Source organism: Aedes albopictus, chromosome 3, assembly GCF_035046485.1.
Source record: "Aedes albopictus strain Foshan chromosome 3, AalbF5, whole genome shotgun sequence".
In the NCBI taxonomy this organism is placed as follows: Eukaryota; Metazoa; Arthropoda; class Insecta; order Diptera; family Culicidae; genus Aedes; species Aedes albopictus.
Window position 1 is genome coordinate 236,151,046 of NC_085138.1, and position 14,164 is coordinate 236,165,209.

The 14,164-nt window shown below is 40.3% G+C and overlaps 1 protein-coding gene across 2 annotated transcripts in view; it reads right to left on the bottom strand.

Annotated features, from left to right (window-relative positions):
* The window catches only part of LOC109431308 (calpain-C), a 94,633-nt gene that overhangs the window by 61,285 nt on the left and 19,184 nt on the right, over window positions 1–14,164 (bottom strand). The window contains exon 2 of one of the 2 annotated variants that reach the window (XM_029868403.2): window positions 3,773–3,804. The exons of the other annotated variant lie outside the window; for it this stretch is intronic. The gene's annotated coding sequence lies outside the window, so the exon portion shown is untranslated. The remainder of the gene's footprint in view (window positions 1–3,772; window positions 3,805–14,164) is intronic. 2 annotated transcript variants of the gene reach the window in all.

Genomic DNA, 14,164 nt, shown 5'->3' on the forward strand with positions numbered 1-14,164 from the left:
GGCCGATCAACGACGGATCAAATGTTCAACTTGCCGATGATCCTAGATAAATTTCTGGAATATAACTTGCAGACTTAGCGTCTGTTCATTGATTTTAAAACAGCGTACGATTCAGTGAATGAGCTTTGGTAGATAATGCCAGAACATGGTTTTCCGGTGAAACTAATTAGGCTGATACGCGCAACGCTGAATGGATCGAAATCAAGTACATATTCGGATTGCAGACGAAGTATCTATCTCGTTTGTGACCTTGGATGGATTGAAACATGGTGATGGTCTTTCAAATTTGCTGTTCAACATTGCACTCGAAGGAGCGATAAGGAGGTCTGGCGTGTAGAGGAATGGCACTATCATTACACGGTCGCACATGCTCATCGGCTTTACGGATGATATTGATCTCATCGGCATCGATAGTAGGGCAGTGGAGGAATCTTATGCTCCTCTGAAGAGAAAGAGACAGCGAGGATAGGCTTGACGATTACCTCTGCCAAGACGAAGTACATGATTGCGAGTAGAGACAGAGGCAGGCCTAGTGGTGTTAGTGTTGAGGTAGTGATTGATGGGGATGTGTTTGAAATTGTTGAAGAATTTGCTTATCTATGAAAACGCGTATAGCAGCTGCGAATAGGACCTTTTACGGATTGCGTAACCAGCTTAAGCCCCGTAACTTGCAAACACAAACGAAATAAGACGCTGGTTCTTCCGATTGCCCTCTACGGTCACGAGGCGTGGACGTTAAAGGGGGTAGACCGAAAAGCTTTCAGAGTTGTATTAAGTGTAAAAAATGCGAAAATTGTGAAACGTATAAAATACGGCAGACTTCAGTGGACACGTAGTGCGAATGTCGGAAGAATAGCGAAAACAATATTCAGCAGGGAACCAGGCAGAGGTCGGCGACTTCACGAGCAGCTGCGAACGCGCTGGCTGCACGCGGTTGAAGAAGATCTGCGATCCCTACACGTTCGGGGTAGGTAAGCCAATGTACCTCCTCCTCTTCTTGGCGTAACGTCCCCACTGGGACAAAGCCTGCTTCTCAGCTTAGTGTTCTATGAGCACTTCCACAGTTATTAACTGAGAGCTTCCTCTGCCAATGACCATTTTGCATGTGTATATCGTGTGGCAGGCACGAAGATACTCTATGCCCAAGGAATTCAAAGAAATTTCCTTTACGAAAAGATCCTGGACCGATCGGGAATCGAACCCGTCACCCTCAGCATGGTCATGCTGAATACCCGTGCATTAACCGCCTCGGCTATATGGGCCCTACAGCCAATGTACCATTAAGGACTTTAGAAAAAGATGGCATATTCCGTTGAAACGTCGGGCGTAGGAAGAATATTTTCGTTTTGATTGCTTAATAGACTGAAAGCCGAAAAATCCCCTGTGTAGTTTGGGGAAACTCGAGGAACATCGCCGACGAAGATGGTGCTCTACTATACGCTCGACGTTGGAGTAAGGTTACTTTGTAGCCAACAAGGTAAGGGAGGCGTTTGGCCCAATAGAAATGTATTTCTGAGGGAAAAGAATCCCTTAAGAAGAGCTATCAAGTCCCTACTAATTCGCCGTTGATAATTCTTCGACCATTTCTGGAAAAATATGGCATCATTCGAGTAGGTGGTCGTCTTCGTCATTCGCTTGAAGAGTACTAAACACGACATCCTGCAGTTCTTCCACAAGCGCATACTTTGACCCGGATGGAGGACATCAAGCCATTTTCACCGTATTGAGGCAGGAAATCTGGCCAATCCATGGGAAAAGAACTCCTTCGAAAGTTAACATCGATGTTTTCGCTCTAACCCGAAACTGATTCAGCAACATATGAGACAACTTCCGTCCGTCCGGAAGTCGGAGTCCACCAGCTATAAGAATTTCTGCATCCTGCTCCTACAAATCTCAGCCGCCTTCATTTCAAGGCGTCTAGCCCCATTATGGGATGACTCTTTGGATATTGATGCTCCCGCCTCAGCCCATTCTCTGATCGGGACTTCCATGGTTTACATGGAGATTATATAAAACATATCGTATAACAAATATATCCAAACCCCATTTTAGGTGTTTGATCAAAGAGAGTAATTAATTTTATCACTCTTAACTTTCGTAGATTCCTGCTAGTGACCTGCTAGTCACGGTGCAATATCCAACAATTCTAACATTCAACAATCCAATATGCCATTCGAAATTGAGAAACAAATCGATGTGAAGCTCCATGCCTTTCTCTCCTATAGGAGTTCGAAATTACTCCACCGAAAAGCTTACACAACGAATTTCTAGGTAGGTACCATTCTCTTTTGGCTGACGCTGGCCTTCAAATAATGAAGGTACAACGCGACAAACATAAGGTCTTAAACTGGGTGGCACTTGTACACTTCGCACTTTTCGTGGAACGGTCGCACAAAATGGGAAGCAATTGTATATATTCCAGCTAAGGCTATGGGTAGTTCTCTTTTTAAAGTGAATCGATAAAATGTTTGTACAGCATCGTTTTTCTAGGCAAACTAAAATGTGTCTGTGAAAGTGTTGCCATTGTTTTTTTTATTATAGTTTCTATTTTTATCCCTTAAAACATAGTCAATTTTATATAATTTAAGTTTAATTTTTGTACACAGCTTACTGTACGTATGAAGTATAAAATATGGTATGAAATTGACTGAGTTATAAACGGAAACTATTCAAAATAAGACCTCTGTTGAAATGGTCCCGAACCCTACACATATAACTTAGAACAAATCGCGTGTGAATATAGGTTTCCTGAACCTGACACATACTAAAATTTGCAGTTCGGAAAAAAGATGTAATTTACAATACAGTGCTTGCAGATTTCTTAGTGCGTACGCTAAATTTTTCGAAACACTGTGTTATGTTGCAGAATGGTACAGCGCGTCGGCGATACACCGCTGCGGTTTTGTGTGCAGTCACAGGTCGCTGAGCACAATTTGTCTTTCGCTTATAATTCACCAAGTGCACTGAAACAATGCGAATAATTTCAGTGTGATCTTTACGAGCACCGCCGCAAGTGACAAACCTTGCTCGCGTGGAACAATGTACTCTTTCGTAGTAGGTAATTGGAGTTCATAGCGTTCATAGTGGAGAGCGGGGTTTGCCCGTAAATGTATCACATCCTTTCGGCGGGCAAATAGTTGGCGGTGTTCATGGCTTCATCTCGGCTGCTCCGCGTGCTAAATGGCTCCATTTTTCTTTAGCTACCCCCTGCGTGTAAAAAGCACGCCTCACACAAATGGTTGGCGAAAGAAAAGGCCACGAAGATTACACCTCAAGATTAACGATAAGCTTATGCTGGTGAGCGTGTTTGGGTTTGCTATGGCGGGGTTTTCAAATTATTTTAATTGCGGAAAGCACACCACGCGCTTCTTGGAGATGCAGATAAGCCAGAAATTAATAATCTGAAGAAATGTCGCACAATTACGTCTTCTATAATTTGCTTACTTGTTTCTGTGAACTGTTTCGTGGCGGTTTTTGCAGTTTTGAAAAAAGGCAGAATTGCTAGAAAAGCAACAAGCGTGTAAGTTCGAAGATCTAGGATATTCGTTCATACATATGATGACTATCAACGCCATTTTGTTCTTAGGTTAATAAGGAACAATTCAGGTTTATATGTAATAAGTGCAGAAAACTAATTTTCATCCTAAGTAAACTTAACCCTCCTAAGATGTTAGAATTTCCGCACCACGATGGCGTAGTACACGACTAGCGTACCTGTCTGGGTTCTATTGACTCCAATATCCTACTAGGGTTAAACCTGATTAAAAATTACCTTTTCCAAGTGTGGGTTTCTTCGAGGTGCACCTAGAACAGAAAAAAAGTTATATTTAAAGTTTACATAATGTGTATGTACCTAATCAAAATGTTTGTTTCAATTTCGAAAACATTAAACAATAAAGTTAAAATTCGCACAAACAAATAGAAAAAAAAACAACATAGACAAGTTCTTGTGTGAAACACATTGAAGTTCTGTCCAATTATGTTTTAAGTTTCTAGCTGTCTGAAACATTGTAGAATATTTTGAATTTTTGGATTTCTGCTTGAATTTGGAGGGGGGGGGGGGTTTGCACGGCATGACTTAGTTACAGTGGAATGAAGTGCTTCTAATCGAAACTTACAAAAAAGATGAGGGTCGACCGGGGAACCTGCGTACTTGCCTGGCGACACGTGGAAGCTTGGCAATATTCTGCGTCTGTGACCCGCTGTGCCGACCGATTTAACGTTGGTCGAACAAACAGAGATGGTGTATGACAGTGTTGGGTGACACGGTGACCCATTGGTGTCGGGTTCAGTACCACGTGAACGGTGATTGGCAGGGCGGCTGGTTTGGCTTTGATCGAGGAATCCGGCGGATGACGGCGCTGACAAAGAACGGAGAATAGCGACAGGGTGGCCTTTTGGGCCTTCGATATCCGGCTCTGCGAATCATGGACGGTGTTCGGCTGTAACGGCTGATTTAGTCTCGATCTAAGACTCCAAGATTGCGGATGACGCTGCATGAAAGTATTTCATCACTGCACTTTTAGAAAACACATCTACAGCACACGGACGCCTGAGTTTTTTTTTAAGAGAACCCTTTCACTAATGTGATATTCTACAGTAGTACAGTTACAGTAACTGTTATTGCACGAGAAGGGTCCGACACATAACATGAAACTCAAAACAAAAACCAACAATCTGTAATCAAACGGTTACATCCGTTCTCAAGATTCATGGATGTTCTACCAGAAGCTCAACGCATCCCGCAATGATGACTTCATATCCCGAGCCGAAATGTGGCGAGATATGAACGGGTGCCTATTGACAGGCAACCATGAGGACGAAAATTATCCAACTCCCACGCTGAGGTAAGCTAAGCATGCCATTCACCATCTCAAATCCAACATTGCAGCTGGTGTAGAGATGCAGCTAAACTAGGTATAGCTGGTGTAGTTGCAGCTGAATTAACCAAAACTCTTCACCGGTTAATGGTCAGAATCTGGTAAATCGAATAGCTACAAAAAAAAAGTGGATGAAGGGGTAATCTGCCACATTCACAAGAAAGGCAACCATCTGGAATGTGAGAACTTCCTATCAATCACCATAATGAATGTCTCCCACAAAGTACTATTCCAGGCCCTTTTCTGTTGTCTTATTCAAAAACGAATATCTTCATGGGAAGTTATCCAGCCGGTTTAGTCGATGGCCGGTCAACAATGGACCAGACCTTTACCGTACGGCCAATCCCCCAGAAATTACGTGTATACCAGGTCCCAACGCATCACCTGTTCATCGACGACAAGGCGGCATATGACAATATCGACCACACAGAGCTATTGAAAATCATGTACGAGAACAGCTGGCAAGACTGATAAAAGCAATGGTGGATGATGTGCAAAATTGAGTAAGGGTTTCTCGTGTGAACGAAGACGGTGGTCTTTTAAGAGCACGAGACGCGAACCATGCTGGAGGAGGTATCAGAAGACACGTGCTACGAACGATCTTCGACGGTGTGTGTGGGGTCTGTGGCAGTGAAGGATGAACCACGAACATACGACGGGGAACTATGCATCTAAACTGTGACCAAATACGGAAGGATGCGGAGGGCAGGATATGTTGCAAGACTGTCGGACAACAACCCTGCAAATTGAGGTTTCGCCACAAATCTGTTTGACACAAGAAAGCAAGGAGCGCAGTGGGCAGCGGGCAGGATGGGTGGACGAGGTAGAACGCGATCTGACGAACATCATGTAAGTAGGGTATTGGTTCCCTTATTAAACATGTGGCTCCCATTTTCATCCCTCGAAAAACAAAGGATTGAAGCGCTGTTTGTTTTTTTTTCTTATTTCTGATTTTTTTGTTAGAAGTGAGCACCCATGAAAACAAAAAGAACGGAGTCAATCGGTGCCGTAATCGCTTGTTTTCGAATAGGATGAAAATGGGAGCATGAGATTACTGATGTCACTCATACCCTATGTACATTTGTAAATAATTCGCAGATGTTTAAATAACACCCCAAATAGGAATACATCGTTACATATGGCCAAGCTTTATTTTTGTTCGGCATTGGCATAGATTACGCATGAATTGAATAACATAGTGCGTTACAACAGGCGACGAACCTTCAATTCATGTACTATTACCTCACACATCATTCAGTAGATATTATTTTGCTTACATGATGATTGCAAAAATCTATCGTGACACGGGTGACATTAAGCGACTGAAACTATTTCATGCTCTGCACGTCGAAACATTGCTTTCCGCAGCAAACGGCAACCCTGACACACACGCCATCCATCGGCCTTTCTGTAACATTATGTAAAATATGTTCCAAGTCGCGGGGCTTGTCGTCACCTCGGATTTCTAATAGTAGCAGATCGGCGCGGCAACAATTATCGCATACCGGCACGCTTCTTGCCTACATTATAGCCAATCTGAAGTCGATTAACAATAAGAGAGGAAAAAATCACTTCTAGCTAATGAGCCGCGATCGATCGAATAGTTCTTCTTCTTCTTCTTGGCGTAACGTCCTCACTGGGACAAAGCCTGCTTCTCAGCTTACACACTTAATTCAGATTGCCGGGATATCAGCATTTTTCCATTCTTTTGCCGAGATTTGCACAGCCGAGTAATCAGCAAACAACCATTTTGCTGAGATCTCAGCAATTTTGACAATTCATTGCTGAGCTTCGGCAATCGTTTTGCTGAGAGTCAGCTAACAAATGTCACTTTTTGCTGGGATATCAGCTGATAGTTTTACTGAGCAGACGGCTGTGCGCGTTTTTGCCGAGCCCGCAAATCTGTTTTGAGTGTGTAGTGTTCTATGAGCACTTCCACAGTTATTAACTGAGAGCTTCCTCTGCCAATGACCATTTTGCATGTGTATATCGTGTGGCAGGCACGAAGATACTCTATGCCCAAGGAAGTCAAGGAAATTTCCTTTACGAAAAGATCCTGGACCGACCGGGAATCGAACCCGTCACCCTCAGCATGGTCATGCTGAATACCCGTGCGTTTACCGCCTCGGCTATATGGGCCCTCGATCGAATAGTAGTGGGAGTAAAAACGGTGTCACTTTTCTCGTCACTCACTGAGCTGCCTGCCATCATCGTGCGCGCGGTCGCACCGGCTGTTATTGCACGTCAAAGTCACACATCGACCGACCGTCCGGCTATCGACAAGTGGCATAGTTATTTATGAGTCAGCGGTTTAATCCACGCGATCATTAACATTTTTCCAGCAATACGCAGGACAGGTCTCGGCGAGTGAGACATCGCCAACAGGGACCGACCGGACATGGGAAGTGAGGGGGTAAGATGCTATGTATGAAGCAAGTGGCTTGATGGATATTGACCAATCGGTTTCTGTGCGGTACTTTATTGGATGAATGATTGTTCGATTGGCACAAGATCAACTGAGGATGGTTTCGACATTGACACATGCTTTATGGATAGGATAATTCTTCAATTATACTAAGAACAGTTAGTACGTATTGGAATCTTGAATTTCTGTTGTACAGTTAGTAGGTAGCTATGTATTAAATTGAATTGGAAATAAAAATATTCGTTTTTAATTCCACGGTAGTTGAAAAATATCCACTTAATATCTAGATCTAGTTATTTCCTTATTTCAGTTTGAATTCCCTTAAATTACATTTTCTAAGCTTGACTGACTGCGCATATCTAAGGTTGCTACAGCTATTCCATGATTGACTCGAATCAATGCTACAATGATTCAACTGAATGTTTGATTGGGAGTGTTCATAACCTTTCATAACCATTCTTACTGTGCAAGCCTCAAATGCTCTCTTTAACCCTCCTAGTGCATTAGGGTCCCAACGTGATGAATTAGGAAGATTAACGGTACGAATAACGGAGACGGCTACGTCCTTGTAGTCAGGTTGGAATAGGGAAGGAATATTAGTACTAACCTTTGTTGTGTGAAAGTTGGCGTTTACCGCATGTCTCCACCAAAGGCTGCAGAAAGGAGTGCTTGTTAGTAGGGAAGGTATCGTTGGGTCAGGATTCGCTTTGATAAGTAATACAGTAAACGTTCGATAACTGCAACATGTTTACGTTTCACCAACCGAATGAAATTCGTTAACTGCCACGACTGACAGACGTCAAAGTCTTGTCAGTTTGTCCGAAAGTGATCTAAAATGCATTCAAGTGCAGGCGGTGCAATAACTGCAAAATTGTTGCACTTACAGGACTTGCAGTTAAAAAGCATTGCAGTTAAAGCGTTTGCACCGAGCGAACGTCTACTGTATGACCTTTTGATTTAGAATACCATTTGTTGCGGAAGATTTTGACGAAAAGCACCATACCGACTCTTACAGCAGACATTTTTTTGTAGTAGTCAGTTAAAAAGCTACAAGGTCATGTGATGTGAAGTGGTATAAATGAAGTAATTTACACTATTATCTACGAAAAGCACAATGGCTTTGCGTTGGGGGAGTGTTAGTCGCCATTGTCGGGAAAATTACGCGTGTGTGAGTCTCGGAACTGTGGTACCCGAATTTCCGATTTTCAAGAGAAAGATTTTTAAATAGGAAATTAACAGAATTGCGATGAACAACGAAGACATATTTTCGGAAGCTTCAGTTAATTTGGTGAGATCATTTCATGTTGACAATGCTTACCTTTATATTAAACATTAAACATCCGATTGAAACGATTTGGACAAGTGACCTTAAACTGCCTCATTCCTGTTATTTCGTGGATAAAGGACGGGCTCTTCGACTCCATCAATTGGGAGTATTCTGTCATTAGAAGGGTCGATTTTATGGTTGTTAATTCTCTGGAAAGAGATTATCTTCTTCTGCTGCGGATTACGTACAAGTGTCTCTGTTATGCCGGTTTTTACCAAACCTACAAGTTTTCCATACGAGTTTTTTTGTAAAACGTGAAACAAAACCTACAAATTGATAATTTGTTTCTAAAGAATATAATCGTTCTGAGTTCTTTGAAAAACATGGCATGTAATCCTAAGCATAAACTATAAATTTCAAGCTTTTGTTTCACGATTTGCAAACAATTCGAACCTCTGAAAACCCCTGAAATATCCATGATGCTCCTAAAACTCCATCAGATTGCCTGAAATACCTCTCGAACGCCCCTAAAACACATTGAAATGGATTTCAGGAATCCCCTGAGACCCCATGGAAACATCCCTGGAACGTCGCAGAAACCCATTGAAAATCCCTAGAACACCCCTTTGGAACCCCATGAGATTACCTGGATCTACGCTGGTACGCTCCTGAAACCCTCTTAGATTTCTTAAGACCCTTTGAGGCAATCCCACTGGATACTCCCGCCGCCTCTTTACCATAAATCCACCTAAAGAGGGCCCATATAGCCACAGCTATAAAGGCGTGGGTATCCAGCAGGACCATGCTGGGGGTGCATTATGGAGTGGTTCGCGCCTATTCGTAAGGTGTTTGTCTAAGATATACGAAGTACATGTTCAACAGGTCACGCAGACCTCTAAGGTCTCCAAATTCCTTTAAATTCAGGCCTATTGTATTTGTAAAAGCAGTTTTGGTGCACAAGTATAGTGGTTGTGATCTATTGATGTTAGTTCTGTTAAGGTATATGTCTCGAAGATTCTCACAGCATAATGGGCATAAAATGTGATATTATTTTGTGTTCCACAAATGTTCTAGGTCGTCCAAAAACTCCATGAAATTTAGAATAATATCTACATGCGAAACTATGATTCTATGCATGATTTCTCTATGTGTGTCAAATCCATGATCCATCTAATAAGTAAATGTAATAAGTATGTAAATGAAATATACGCAGGGTACAGATCTGCCCAACTCACATCTATACACGGTGTGTTTATAGAGCAACTTTAAAACAAAAAAATAAGTAAGTCTGAAATTTCGCCCAATGATACTTTGGGCCATTCCCTTCAATTTGCTGGGTCGGTAGAAAACTGTCAAAAGCGCATATTGTAAATTATTGCATCTCCTACAAATAGTCACAACTTTTTGTCTTTGAAGATAGAATCATAAAATTTTCAGGCGTTTCGAAGTAGTATGCGTAGATGACTGTGTGAAAATTTCATTGAAATATGTTGAATGGTTTTCAAACAATAGCAAAACTATCAAACGCATTCTAAAGGCCGTTCACACCTATATCCGGACACAGAAAAAGTATTCTAGAAAAACAACAGCATGTTTTTGATCCATATTTTTTTTTTAATTCATATTATAGACAAATGTGATACTCAACACCACAGCATATAGACTTTCTTGTTTACACCTTTCGTGAAGCTTTGCACAGTGAACTTGTCGATTTACTTCTAAGCAATATGTCACTGAGAACGAAATTATTGGATCATTGACACATCTATACTGTTTTTTGAGGTCTTCATTCACCATAGACCAGTAATAGACTAGTATGATTCAATTGGTCGCAGCTGTGGACGGTTTGGTGGATAACGATCCTTGGTTACATAAGCAACGTTGTTTTGATCGTACCAAGTGATTGAATCTTTAACGTAATGGCAACTGGCCAAATCTCACCAGAGCGAGGTCACATGTTTTTTTTGTTCAGAAAACGTAAGAGACGCTTTTGGAGGCATTCTTCCGAAAAAATCTCAACGTATATGGTGTTACAAAAATCTGAAATTTTACTTCTCACGAACATATTGCTTGCCATCCCAAGTAACAATTTATACTTTTATGGCAATCCTGAAGTAATTTCTAAGAAAGAATAATAAAACTTAGCAATAAAGCTCTTTGTTCTGCAAATCCGAGATAAAATAGGCATAAAACATCCATAAGACTAATCTGGCCCACTCTTCAGGAGATCTTCAAAGCTGCTTTGAAACTAATTGTATTTATGTACTTGCACTGATGGTTGATTATAAGAACTTCATGAAACTTTAACAAGAATAGCTTGAGGCATGTTGATCTTTTAGCTGTCTTTCTCAAAAGTGTCAACAATGCATAATAAATGAAATCGTTTACCTAAGCATTATGCAGATGCAGTTTTGTTTCATGGACGAAATGTTAATTGAACTGCAAATTAATATTCATCAAATTGAAATGGCTAAAGTATTAAAATTGCCTGACAGATCATTGATGACAGGGAATCAAAATTTTCCGTGCCATGCCCACTTTTTCGTTGATATGCCGCCCAAAACATACGAAAATAACAAAGCGCCCCAAAAATAATATCAATCATAGTTATACGAAGACATAAATTTCCTATAAAAACAAAAGTCTACGCCACTTTTTCAATTCTATTTAAACATGGCTGCCGTTCCAATCGAACAAAACTCATGCAGCCGCCATCAGTTGTTATTTCCTTTAATCCAAACCCCTTCAAAACAATGATGGAACCAAGTCACCTTGCATGAAAGCTACAGCCTTTATTGAAGATTGTTTTTACTAGTTATGATCTTAAGGCAGATTTGTTTGTCTTAAATGAAACTTATTCGTTTTATTCAAGAGTAACAGCCTTTGACAATTGTTTGTTTACGTTTTCGATGCTAGAAAGTTGTCTCTGTACATTTCGCAGTGTTCGCGTCAAGATGTACCAATTCTATCATGTTTCCCTGTATTTTTGCAATTATTAATGAAGTGCAACTTACTAAAACTACACTATTTGGCATGAGCTTGAGCAGAGTCACAGTAAGTGTCCATTTCATTTTCGATTCGCATAGCTGTGGCCTGTGTGAGGAACTGGTTGAAGGCAAGACGACAGCAGCCAGCTACTCGCATTTTTGATTGGCCGTAAAATCATTATTTCGTTGACATGCGATTACTTTTTAGCACAAGAATGGCTAAATTATCAGTGAGCAAACATGTTTATGTGTTTATATTTGCATTAAAACGCGGTTTTTCAACCAATTTGTTATATTCGTTATTTGGATTGATAAAATAGTTCGTTGTCTTATTATTATTATTTCGCATAGTTCTTGTTCCAGAGTAATGGCTCTAGTTCAAGAATAGAAGGCTTCAAGAAGTTTTTAAAGGAGGATTAGTCAGATGAAACGCACTTGAACAACCGAAGCATAAACTTTTAATAAAATATGTTGATGTTATAGCGCAGTTTCGAGTTCAAAAAGAATTGCTCAAGAAACTTCTTGAGCGATTCCTGGCAGAAACTTTCTATGGTGACTGCCATTTAAATTGTCATTTCTTCGCAACTGCGTACTGCGATGGAAGAAAAACCGGTTTCTTGAGCAATTCAGGCAAGGAATTTCCCATGCATCAAGATAGGCTGAGAAATTCCTTCTGATCTGCAAACAGCGCTTATGTGTTGAAAATAACTTCAAATACGGTTTAAAACTTATTATAAGATTAAATGCTCTTGTAAATTCAGTTGTTTTATGCGTGAATTTCAAAATTAACTTGAAGATAACTTAAAACCCGCAAACGAACGAAGATTGTTTTATCTTGATAAAAACAACTACAAATATTCCATGAATTGGTCATGCTGTGATAAAGCTTCCATAGAAATAATTAAATCTATAAGGAATTGAAATTGTTACTTGGGATACTTAATATCTTTTAGGGAATTGGTTTTCAATTGTCGTTTCAGACGTTCAGGATCTTCTTTATGGTAAGTTTGATGTGTTAAAATCCTGTCCTGTAAGATATTCGAACTTTCTGAGGCAGTATGTTTCATCGTCCATTACAACTCAACGGAATTTTGGGAGAAGTTGTTAATAAATAATACGAAATTTATGAGACTTTGTGCAAAATAAATTTGCGTGCTAACTCAGATGGTTCCATCCTGAATACTAAAGGTGACTTGGGGAACAATGTATTTTATTTTCGTTCGTCTATGTATCGGTCTTGAGCATAGAAAGTTTCATCCAATTCCGTGGTAATTTGACTTAGAAACAGGATAAATACTTTGTCCGGTTTTCGGTGTAAACGGCCTTTAAAATACTAAGCTTAGTAGCAAAAGTCCAACAAAATATCTATATTTTTTATATAATAAGGCTGATACAAATTTAATTTTGACTTTTTGCCCAGCCCTCCCCCTCTTCAAAAGTTTTTGGCTGATTTTGCATTTTGAGGGGGCAGATAAAAAAAAATATTTATCAAAATATCGGGTCCTGAAAAAATATCTTTAACAAATCCGATGTGTTTTAAATATTTTTCAGATTAAATGCTTTTTTATTTTTGTTCCCCCCCTCGACCAGCCGAAGAGTGGTGGGACAAAAAGTGAAATGAATATTTGTAACGGCCTAATACACGAATAATATTTAATTCTAAGCGCCTTGAGTCATTATGATGGCGGTACTGTGAAAACTTGTTTTTCAAATGATGAACAGATACATAGTCAAATACATAAAGGGAAAACACACACATTGCCATTATGTAGCTTTTCACTAAAGTATTAATTATTTATTTCAAGAACGTGGTTTTACGTATTCATGTTCACAAGTACAAGTATGTCTCTATTACGAATCCTATAATAAACACAATTATCATGATTGCAGAGCATGTCGGCCTTCCCTAAAAAAATATTTGAATGTTATTTGGTAAGCCAAGAAAAGCACTCGAGGATTGGGATCACTCACTCACGCCAATATTTGTTAAGTCTAGCTTTTGGAAAATTTTTAACGTAAAATATTTGTCATTTTTTACTTAAATACGCATCCCCTCAGCCGAGAATTATTATAGTGGGATTTAAAATAAAAATTTCAGTAGGTCAACATTTGGAAAGTGTTCAACTATCACCTTCTTCTTCGTCTGTATGACTTTTCGTTCCCATTGGAACTTGGCTTGCCTCACTTCAAGTTAGTGTCCTTTGAGTACTTCCATAAGTAGTCATTAATTGAAGGGCCTTTCTGTGCCTGCTATTGCATAAATTTGTATATTGTGAGGTAAGCACCATACCCAGGGAGTCGAGAAAATTTCCCTGATCGGAACGGGAATCAAACCCACCATCTCCGGATAGACGATTCATAGCCTTAACCACTAGGCTTAAAGGAGACCCAACAATCACCCTACTTGTTGCTTGAAAACATGAGAAAATACAGTTAGGGGTTGTGTGCTAGTAGTGGACCCTGCGCCTATAGTTGACCCCCCACAGAAAAACTCGAATATAAATGGCCAAATCAATTGTTTCCAGGCAACTTCCACCGGGGGAACATCGATTACATTGCTACACAGCAGTTTCTGGCAAACGAATTGCCCAGTGGCCACTAAAAT